We start from the raw sequence: 12,119 nt of genomic DNA, 5'->3' as shown, positions 1-12,119 counted from the left end.
AAGAATTCTGGGTAGAGGTGGTGGAGACAACATGTTACTTGGTCAATAGATCACCTTCATCAGCGTTGGAGGATAAAACTCCACAAGAGGTATGGAATGGTAAGAAACCCTCTCTTTCACATCTGAGGGTGTTTGGATGTGATGCATATGTAGATGTTCCAAAGGAGAAATGAACCAAGTTAGATAGTAAATTTGAAAAGTGCATCTTTATTGGGTATAAGGACGGTTTAAAGGGTTATAAGCTTTGGAACCCTACAACAAGGAAGGTTGTGTACAGCCGAGATGTGGTGTTTAGAGAGGTGAAAGATGTTATTAAACATGAAGTCCAACCAAAAGAGCATGAGAAGATAGAGTTTGAGCTAAAGGAGGAAGAATCAGACTCTATAGCAGAGGAGGAATCAAAAGATGAAGAGCCACAAACTCCGGGTGTAAGAAGATCAGTTCGAGAAAGAAGGCAACTAGAAAGGTATAGTCCATCTGCTTTCTGTTCAAATTTTTCTTTATCTATTACTAATGATGATCCCAGAACTGTGAAGGAAGTAGTAGATTCAAAGGATGGAAAACTCTGGAAAGAGGCCATGGTTGATGAAATGGCATCTTTGCACAAAAATGAGGCTTGGGATATAGTGGAGTTTCCAGCTAGAAGGAAACCCATTGGAAACAAATGGGTGTTCAAGAAGAAAGACAAATGCAGAAGGAAAGGTGGAGAAATAAAAATCTCGGTTGGTAGAAAAAGGTTATTCCCAGGTGTTGGGAATTGATTTTGGTGATATTTTTTCTCCTGTTGCCAAGGTAACTTCTATTAGGTTACTTTTATCTCTTGCTGTTGCTTTTGATTTTGAAGTAGAACAAATGGATGTGAAGACAACATTTCTTCACGAGGATCTGGAAGAGGAGATCTACATGAAGTAACCTGAAGGCTTTGCAGTGAAGGGTAAGAAGGAATTGGTACATGCAAGTTAAAGAAGTCTCTGTATGGGTTAAAACAATCACTAAGGATGTGGTATCAGAAATTTGATACATTTATACGAGGAGTTGGCTTCACCAGAAGCAACGCAGATCACTGTGTTTATTTTAAATTAATTGGTGACCGTGTTATTTATCTGGTCTTGTATGTGGATGATATGTTGTTGGTTGGAAATGACAAAGAAATTATCCAGGATTTGAAGACCCAATTGTCCTCCAAATTCGACATGAAAGATCTTGGTGCAGAAAACTATATTTTGGGCATGGAAATTAAAAGAGATTGGGCAAAGAGGAAGCTCTGGTTAAACCAGAGGAAGTATGTCGAGACAATACTGGAGAGTTTTAATATGCAGGATAGTAAATTGGTGAAGGGTCCTATTCCTGTAGGTGTAAAGTTATCTGCTGAACAATGTCCCAAGACACAAGAAGAGGAAGAGGATATGTCCTGTGTTCCATATGCAAGTGCAGTCGGTAGTCTGATGTATGCAATGGTTTGTACTAGACCATACATTGCACATGTAGTGGGAGTATTGAGCAGGTTTATGTCAAAACTAGGGAAGGAGCACTAGACAGCAGTGAAGCGGGTTTTCAGGTATTTGCGTGGCAGTAGTGATTATGGTTTGTGCTACCAAGGAAGACTAGGATTGGATAGATTGTTGGATATTCATGGCTTTGTTGATGTAGACTGGGCTGGAGATTTGGATCAGAGAAGATCTACAAGTGGGTATGTGTTTAACCTATTTGGAGGAGCAGTTAGTTGGATGAGTAAGAAACAATCTATAGTGGCACTATCAACTACAGAGGCAGAATACATGGCAGCCACTCATGCAAGCATGGAAGCAGTTTGGTTGCAAAGATTGTGTTCAAGTATGGGGTTAGTACAGGGAGCTATAAGGATAGAATGTGACAGCCAAAGTGCAATTTTCGTGGCAAAGAACCCTGCTTATCATTCAAAGACAAAGCACATTGATGTTCAATATCACTTTGTGAGGGACATGAGAAGATAAAAAGGTGTTACTGGTAAAGGTGGACACTTTGAAGAATACCGCAGATGCATTGAAAAAATCTATGAGCTTTGAGAAGTTCTCCTGGTGCAGAGAAACAATGGGCATTTCAAGGCTAGAAAAATGACTAAACTCTCCTGTGGCCCCCTATGGAAAGAAAAAACAAGTGGGAGAATGTTGTGTTGTGTTATATTCTTTCCACGGCTAACCTACGTAGTGAACTAGGGGGCTAGAGGGGGGCGGTGCCCCCCCTTCATTGCACCGATTGCGATGCACGGGGGTCATAGGGGGGCGGCAGCCCCCCCTGTCCAAGGGGTTTGAGGGGTGTGGGTAGGCCCCCTCTACGGGGTCTAGGGCAACACCCCAGGAAAATTTTTTTTGGACCCTATATTAGGTTGGCTGAACCTACCTATGGTTTTCGGTCCATGGTTTTGGACGCGATGGTTTTTGGTTCATGGTATTGGATGCTTTATGTATTATAACATTGAAAGGAATATAATGAAAAATCAAGCTGGTAGTCCCAGTTTTTGGATGCAAGGGAAAATCTCTTTGTATATGTGTTTTATGTGTTATGCTCTCGCATTGTTTATTTTCTGTGTTTTAGAATTCGTATGCAGGCAATTTCTGTATGGGGTTAAAACCTACAAATATTTACATTTACTTATATCCCTCACATTCATATACTTCACCCTTCTCACTTTTAGCAAAGTCAAACTAGGAATTACAAAAAATTTCACAGTGAAAATTTTACAAAAATCTCAGAAATTTTCAGGCGTGCAGCGAGTTGTTGGAGGCCATTTTTGAGTGCGTTTCTGAAGTCCAAATCTAGATCTGAAGCTTGTTATTGAAATATGGGAGAGTGTATATGTCTTTAGAGTATTTTTCACTCACAATGACCCATTTTTGGCTGAGATATGGCCTTCTCCTAAGGTGTCTCTAGGTGCACAATGAAATGGAAAAAGAGGGGCAGAAAGGTGATTTTTGGCCTCTTTTTTTGCAAATTTCTCAAAAACTGAGCCCATACCAGGAAAGTGGGAAAATGGGTTTTTAGATAGGGTCATAATATTTCAAAAAAAAATTATTTTACATCATTTGGAGCCCTAAGGAAGAAGAACAGTGTGAGCTCACTACGCTCGTAGATAGAAAATTGCCAAAAAATTGCAAGTGTGCACCAGTGTGCACCAAAACACAAAATTTTCTCCAAATCCTCCCAAAATTTGTATATATATGCCTAATGAGGTACGTTATGCAATCATGGATGAATCAACAATAAAATATAACTTAGCCTTTTCATCTTGGCTAATTAGGATTTCCTTGAGTTTTTCCTTCGACTGCTTGATTTTGACCTTGACAACCTGATTCCTTGTGTAATAATAGATGCCAATTTTATTTTGCAACTTGTTATCCCTGTTTTCCTGTTCAAGGATCTTCTCAAGGTGGCAATTGAATTTTTGAAGACAAAAATCCCTCTCCTTATTTATTTCCATGGCAATCCTCTCTTCAAAGGTCAATTCTTCCATTGATGGCTTTTGTTCTCTTTCACTCTGAAGTGCCTTCCTAAGACCCATTGTCCTTGGTATCTTCCTTGCCATATGTCCTTCATGATACTCATTTTCTTCATGGTTCACCATTTTATTTCCTTTCATATCTTTTTTTTTGGCTTTGAATTTCTCTTTCTCCATCACTGGTTGTTTTGCCTTAAGTTGATTGTTTTCTTGCTCAAGGAATGAAATGATGAATTTGGCCATTTCTGAATTGTCCTTGAGCTCCATGATATGAGAATCCTTCTCTTTAATGAATTTTTGCAGGGTTTGATGCTCATCATGTGCCTCCAAGTCAACTAGGTCAAAGTCATGCTCAATGGGCTCCTCATCATGCAAATAAGCCTCATGATGTGATGGTGATCCTTGTTCTGCTGATGTAGTAGGCTTTGCCCCCTTCCTCAATTTGAGGAGAAAACACAAGCCTTATGCCTCTATGATATGTCTTGGTCACCTCAGGCCTAGGTGCCTTGGAAACCTCATCATGTTTTCTTGATGACCCCACCTCCATGGGTTGTACTGACATGGTTTGGTGTTGGCTTTGTGAAGTGGTTATATGCGTTTTCAAGGCTGCCTCAATGAAGGTGTCCCATGTCATGTTCTTCTCTGTCAAATGATGGAGTACTATAACTTTTATTAGGCTATGGTGAAAGAGGCTAGGGTAATTCACTTTACCTTTCAATTTCACCCTTTCAGATGTTTTGGTTAGGCTCCTATACAAGTAGCTAGAAAAATTTAGAGACTTGGCAGTTGTAATGTGCATGAGCAGTCTTATGTGGTATTGATATTACCTAGAAACTCTGCCCTCACATGTGAATAACTTCATGAAAGCCTTCATCAATGGTGCATATCTCTCCAACAAGTACCTGAATGGGAAAACATGTGAGTGATCTCCTCTGTATTGTGATTTAAAGTAGAGTTTGTACTCTTCTACGTCTACGTTCATGCCTTTGAACCAATTTTCACCATGGTTTGGTATGCCTGTAGCTTGAGAGATGGCATCCAATGAAAACATGAAATCATTCCCTACAATGGTGATCTTCTCTTCCTTCAAGGTGAGGGAAAATATACCTATGAGATGCTCATGGTAACCTACTTCCTGCACTCTTTGAGAAAACCCTAAACAATTGACATCTCAAAGCATTTCACGACAAATGGGGAGGAGGTGCTTTCATCGCAATTAGGGGGCAAAAACCTTAGTATCTTCCTCCCTTGTTGTGCTTCCTCTTCTCTGATGGTGATGAGTCAGGCTCCATACTTCAAACCCTAGGTGAAAGGCAAGCAAAAACAATGAAATTTGCCGTTGTGAGAGAATGAGGTGGTATGGTTGACTTAGGAGTTGCCTAAATTTATAAGGAAATTTAGGAGGGTAGGGGATGATGTCAGTGAGTAGGGTAAAAGGTAATTTTGGGAAATGAGTGAGGGGAGGGGGTGGAAAAGTCCAAAACACAGGCCTGTCCTAGAAAGAGATAGGGTAAATTAGGGTTTAGAGGAAAATGATAGAAAATTAGGGGATAAGGCTTTGTGATGGATGGAAATGGTGTATTAGCTGCAAACAGAGGTGTAGGGACAAGGAATCTAGGGTTTAGGGAAAGAACTCATCGTTTGAGGATCAAAGCCATGAAAACCATGTAAACCCTAGAATAATAAGTATTTGATCACTTTCTTGACATATGAGGCAAAGGAGGTCATGAAAATGATTAAACTTACTTGTTATAGAGCCTAGAGGATGAAATGACTCAAGAGGAGCTTTGAAAAATTGAATTTTGGTGGTCAAACAGAAAATTTGGATAACTCTGCCCCATGCATAGCGAAGGCTTCCTGTGCATAGCGTGCTGTCCAGGTGCGCATCAAAGGCTCTCTATGTGCAACAAGAGTCAATTTTTGCCAGTGAGGGCTATGGAATCACATTTTTTTGCAAATGAGAGCGACAAGCTCCATGCTAGGATGGCAGACAAGTGCAAATGAGTGTGAATGAGCTCCTCCATGTGCTTTTATAATTTTCTTTTGGTGTCTAAGTTATTAATGAGGTAGGATGGCCCACCTCACCAATTCACTTTCCTTTTTAGTTTTGTAGCCTTAGGGCCTCTTCTTGTAACTTTAGAACCTTAGGAAAATTATTACATCTAAAAACATAAACTACATTTGAAATCAAGTGTTATTGAACAAATTTACTTATTGATACTCCTCATTTGTCAGATTTATACATGAAATGATTGATTTTGTGACCTTAACCCTAATGAACTAATGGTGACACTGAGATGAATGGAGACCATGATGATGTGATTGAAGTGATATTAATGATTTTTTCATGATAGTAGACTCATCTGAGTGATGAAAGTGACAGAAATATGAAATTCTTGAGAGAGTGGAAATAGTACTAGACACACTAGGCAGTGACCAAATTTTTATTTGAAGACTTATTGAAATGACAAAAATTTGACTTGACACCCTAACAACACCTTGTAAGAGCATATTTAACCACTGGTGATAGGTGGAACTGACTGAAAGTAACACCCTCACATAACCTTACTTTTTTGTGACTTGGGAACCCAACCAATTCATTAGCAAAACAATATTGTACCCAACCCAAAGTCTCCCTTTCTCTGAAATTGCTTTGTTTGTGCACCTTATCACAACCATAGGCTTCCCTCTTGCAAGTCCTACTCTAAACTTCTCCTAAAACACTTCATCCTTGGGACACCTGGAATTCACTGACACTCCTTGACACACACTCTTATTTTTTCATTTACAAGCATTTTTGACCTAGTTCTCCCTTGTGTTCCCCTGACTCTCCCTAACACTCCTCACCATCCATTGACACTGTCTTCCATGTGTTAGAACACCTTTTCATCACATGGTCGATACACCCCCAGGGAAGGATACTCAGCTCTATTATCTGCATAGGATCCAGTGGAGGTCATTTGGTGGTGGAGACCGCTTTGGAAGCTTAAAGCACCTCACAAATCCCGCCTATTCATGTGGTGTATACTATCAAATAAAGTGCCCACATATGATAATCTAAAGTGTCATTCCTATCATGGTCCATCTAGATGTTGTGTTTGCAAAGACCGAGTCGAAGATATTGATCACCTATTCCTTCATTTCCTTGTGACTAGTTAGGTGTGGCTACAGATTACTCGCTCCCTCAACATAGTGCTCAAATGGGATGGGTCTCATCTATCGGATGCCTAGAAAACCTGGTGGAACTCTGCAGCAACACAAAAAATTAGGAACCTCCCTCTGCTAGTATGCTGGGGTATCTGGTTGACTAGGAATCATACTATTTTTTAGGATGCCCCCATACTATGGCCAACCACTTGTAACCATATTGCTGCTATATATCATTTGATCCCTGAGGAATTGGCAACAAAACCTGCCCGTGTCATCAATCCTGAAGTTATTGATAAGAATATCCCTTGGGCATATTTTGATGGGTCGGCACAAGGCACTAGATGTGGGGGTGGTGTTGTACTACACATTACTGAATCACATTATTTCAAGCTCAAAATGGGATTGGGGAGAGGCACCAACAACTTTGTTGAACTAAATTGTCTCAGATACCTTCTCATTTTTTCTCTGGAACAAAACTACCACAGGATTCAGATCTTTGGGGACTCTAAGTTTTTTATAAACTGGATCCACTCTGCATATCATTGTCATGTTCAGACACTATGGGGTTTACTGGATGAAGTCATCACTTTAAAATCACATTTTGATTTTATTGTATGCTCACCTATATACATGGAAAGGAATTCGGTCACTGACTTTCTTTCCAAGGAGGTCGTGCAGCAGCACAGGGGGTAGTGGTTGATTCAAGAATTCTGAGACTAGGAGTTCTATCAGTTCTTCCACCGGCCATTCATTGAACAGGATGGGTTTACATTTGAATGATTTTCCAGGATCATTTGGCAGCTAGAGGCATTTTTTGTTTTATCTATTTTGATCTATATGGACAACTATGTTTTTGTTTGTATATATTTATGTCTTTTATTGTATATAGAACATTGATCTGGATAGGATGGCGCAGTCCATTACCTATGATTATGTATAATCACATGCAGATGATACAACATGTATTTTTCTTATTTTACTAATGAAAATTACAATTTTTTTCTTGGGAAAAAAAAAACTAATATATGGAGATTTTCCATGATGTTTAATAGAGGGAATCAACGTTGGAAAGGAGATAGTTCAACCCCCACATGCTTTGAAAAATTGATATCTCTTTATCCATACATATTAGAGGTGGAAAAATAACCTTGGCTCTAGAGTTAAGTTTGTTCCAACTTAGTTATATCTTGAATCACAAATTGTTGTTGAACCCATGGATATGATGAACATTTGGTAGATTGTAGGATAGTCTTTTGAAAAAATAAGTTGAGGTACAAGGTAGGTTGGAGGAACCATTTTGGTGGAACTTGGCCATAAAAGGAAGATCTATATTTGCATAGTTTTTAAAGAGAAAACACTCCTAGTGGATTATGATTTTAGGCAAATTACTTTAGTATCTAAACTGATGTCTAAACACTAACCAAAGGGTGATTAGCTAAACCCACAAATTTATTATAGGTGCTTGTACAGAAGTAGGTGTTCTTGTGCTCTCATTAATTAGGTATGGGCAATGAAGATAAAGTAAGTGAAGGATTTGGGCACTAGTCTTTCCTATAATTTTGGTCCAATCTTTCAACATCACCATTTTTAAGGTAGTGGTAAATTTAGAATTGAGAAGGCCAATGTGAAACTGAGATAAGCTTTGATGGATCCTTTTATTTGAGAACTACTATTAGGAGGATGAGGGTTATGAGTGCCCAAAGTAGCTATGTTTCTCTTGTATATATTTCCCCATGGTTATTCTAGTTATCATCATGTGCAATTATAATAAAAAGTCCACGAGAATATTAGAGTTCTACCTATATATGCTAGTCCTACCATAATAAAGTTACACATATAAAGGCTTCATAAAGAAAGTTATCTACTTGTGATTATCATAATCCAATATTTAAATAAGGGGAGTTATCATAGGTACAATCCATACTTAGTAGCTGCAAGTTTGATATGTGCCACATGACTCAAATATTATTAAAGAGAAGGACATATATGAAGCATAGAACCCAACTTAGGGATGAGTTGGAAGCCATTACCGAGGCATTTTTGTGTATCATCTTTCACTAACTTTTAGCACAAAGAGAAGCTCAATAAAACTTGAAAAAATACGAGTTTGTAGAAGTAAACATGTAGAAGGTTGAATATGTGGATTTATAGAAGGCTAAGTACATAAGGCTAATGAGTCATCTCATATATTCTTTGCACCTACTTTTGTGGATAATTTGTGTATATCTCTAAAGAAATAGACTCTTTTGTACTCTTTTTTTGTTAAGTGGCTTATGGTTGGTTGATTCTCTATTATAATTTTGAATATTTTGCAGCTACTCTAGTTTCATATATATGTGAGGTTTGTAAGGTACTTAAATAGATTCAATATTAGGGAGAATTTGTAAGATGGGTTGCATTTGTTATCAATTTTTGGTGTTCACTCTACATTAGAGTTATGTAATACCATGCATGTTATTAGTATAACAAATTACTATTATATTTATGTGTTTGTATTTGTACTATATTTGGGTGATATATGCATGCTTTATTGACTTGAATGGTGTTAGTTATAATGGTTTAAATTGGAACCAATAGTATCATATTTAATTGGATTGCCACTAAAATATTTGATATTTTGCACAACAATTAATGGGAATTATTATATGTGCCTCAAGTGAGACCTTGTTGCCCCTAGAAGATGGAATATGTTAGGAAATTAGACAATAATAGGACATTTTTTGGAAACATTCCATTAACCTTTAGTGTATCATAGAGCTGACATAAAATAATGGTAAATAATTGTCTAAAATATTTGAAATATGGTAGATAAGTTAAATTAGGGTTTAGTGATTAAGGGGGTAGGATTAACCTACAAAATGGCTTCAAGTGATTTAAATGATTTTAACCATGGCCCTAAATTTTCCATAGTCCTACTTAGGGATGCCAAATTACTTGGAAATGGGTTGGGAAAGGTAGAAGGTGACATTAGGAAGAGGTGCTTGAGGCAAAAATGGAAAATAAATATTACTTCTAGGATTTTTTTGGCTATGTTAGTGTACAATTTTTACCTCAGGAAATATGATTTTTTCATTAAGCCATGATGGTAATTGGAGTAGTTAAATCCCTCTCAAGTATTGTCTAAGTGGATAGAGGAAGATATGGTGTACTTAGTCATAGTGGGGTACTAAGCTTGGCATTTTATTTTGAGATGAAGGTGGTGTTGTAAGCCAAATACCTTATAATTACAAAAGTATTAGCCTTAGTTTGATATTAGAATAATTGATGACATTGTAGTGTAGAGTATGTTGCTTGAGTGAATCTTTAGGGAGTTAAAACCCTATGTACTAATTGAAAAAATTCATTTCTTGGAGGGAAATGCATATTTCAAGATGTCCATTATAGGGATGAAAATAAAACATTTTGTGTGATTTCCCCCACAATTGTTTATGTAGATGGAAGGACTATTTTATGCCTATTTTCTAGGGTTCATAAGGGTGTTAGTATATTATGATGAGAAGATTAATTATGAGTAAATACATCCTTATTGTAAAGACTGATTATATGAGAATAATGCATTTGATTTTTTTATTTTTATTTTTTTGGTATGAGAGGAATATTTTCATCAAGTAATAATCCTTTCAGTTGGTTTACAACTAATGGAAGATGCTTTGAAATGATACTGATGAAGTTTTTGATGGAAATATACAGTTCTAGATTGTGAATTTTGTTTGTGATGGTAGTTTATAAGTTGATACTCTTATTAGCTTCTTAAGATAACCAAATAGGTATTTTGAAAAATGAAAAATGTTCAAGAACATTATAGGATTACTTTCTATGAAATTAGGTTCAAATTTCATGTTATACTCTAGTGGGATGTTGTGCAAAATGATAAAGTAGAGAGATAGCAAGAAAACATCAAGAATTGGAAGAAAACAATGAACTAGTTCATGGAGAACTTCCTACATACAATTTTTTTTTCCAAGGTATCACTCAATTAAGACTTAAATAGATATAATACCAAAGGGTGGTAAGGTATGCCAATAGGTTTAAGTTATAGATTAAATATGAGATGAGTAACCATCATTCTCATATAGTATATGGAGCTTATTAGATTTCCTTGAAGGCAAAGGAGAGGCTGTAGAGGAGACAACAACAAAACTTCATAGGAAGAGGTTCTATGCGTATCAGGAATGCCAAGTTATTCAAGAGGATATCCCAACAATATTAAAGAGGAAAAAGTGACCAATATACATAATATTGTAGGAAGTTACAATGTTGGTAGAGGTAGAGAATTCAAAATATTGTAGGAAGTTAAAATGTTCGTAGAGGTAGAGAATTCAAAATATGGAAAGGAAGTAAGTCTATAATTATTTGCTATAGATGCATAGAAGAATGAAAAAACACATCAAAATCTATAGAGAATCACAATAAAGGAAAAATAATTGAAGCTAGGTGCCATGAAAATAATGATCAATCCCTATTTTTCCATCCTTTTCCTTTTTCCTACATACTTTATGCCTTTGTTTAACCTCTTTAGTAATCATTTCTTCACTTGAGTTAGTATATTTTTATAAAGGTACTCTTTTCCTCATTACTTGGCACTTTATTTAATTATGTAAATGCATTAGGAGGATTTTGTGTATTCTACATCTAAATTATAAATTGAATAATGTTACAGATCTACGCCTTGAGATGCAAGTTCATATTCCCACAATTTCGGTGACCACATCCTCATATGTTATTGATCCACAAGTTTCAACTACCACATCATCATAGATATGGTTCCACAAGTTCCACCTACCACACCTCCATATGCTATTGATCTATGAACTATGGTTGCTACATGTTGTATGCTTTATATACATGAGTTCTTACTACCACATATTCATTATTGTAGATCTTTTTTTCCTTGAGATGTCCTTGACTTCCTAGGAACTATGTAAAGGCATCTAAAAATATTATTTAGGCTTCAATCTATGTCTTGGGGTAGGGAAAGTAACACTCAACTATTGATAACAGCTGGCTACTTAATGTCATTAAGAAGCATCCTACAACTTTAAGCTCATAAAGACATATTTAGATTGAAAGACATATAAATAATAAATAAATATATGATATCTTTCACTTTCATTATTATTATTAATTTTCTTTTTCTAAAACATTAAAAAAAATCCTTGATACAAGCCATAAACTTCTACTTAATTATTTGATGCTTTTTCCAAGTTCCCATAAAAACAACATCACCAAAACCCCTTTACTTATAAGCCATTTCATGTACCTAATCCTAGTGAAAATAAACATCCCGAGAAAAAGAAAGGTGGGGGTCTAAATTTCATCAGGAACCATAGATAACTCCCTCTTGTTGTGTATTTATAAATGATTTATGCACCTAAGATAACTAAGAATGAACACCCAAACAAACACAAAAGGTGGTGGGCCTAAGTTTTGAACCGTCAACCACCGCATTGCTAACGTAATGAAAGGAGCCGAGAAGGAGGAGGGGGACATATTG

The sequence above is a fragment of the Pinus tabuliformis genome, chromosome 8 (genome assembly GCF_031772625.1).
Source record: "Pinus tabuliformis cultivar Carrire ecotype Pingquan chromosome 8, CPIR1, whole genome shotgun sequence".
In the NCBI taxonomy this organism is placed as follows: Eukaryota; Viridiplantae; Streptophyta; class Pinopsida; order Pinales; family Pinaceae; genus Pinus; species Pinus tabuliformis.
This window is presented reverse-complemented; position numbering follows the sequence as displayed.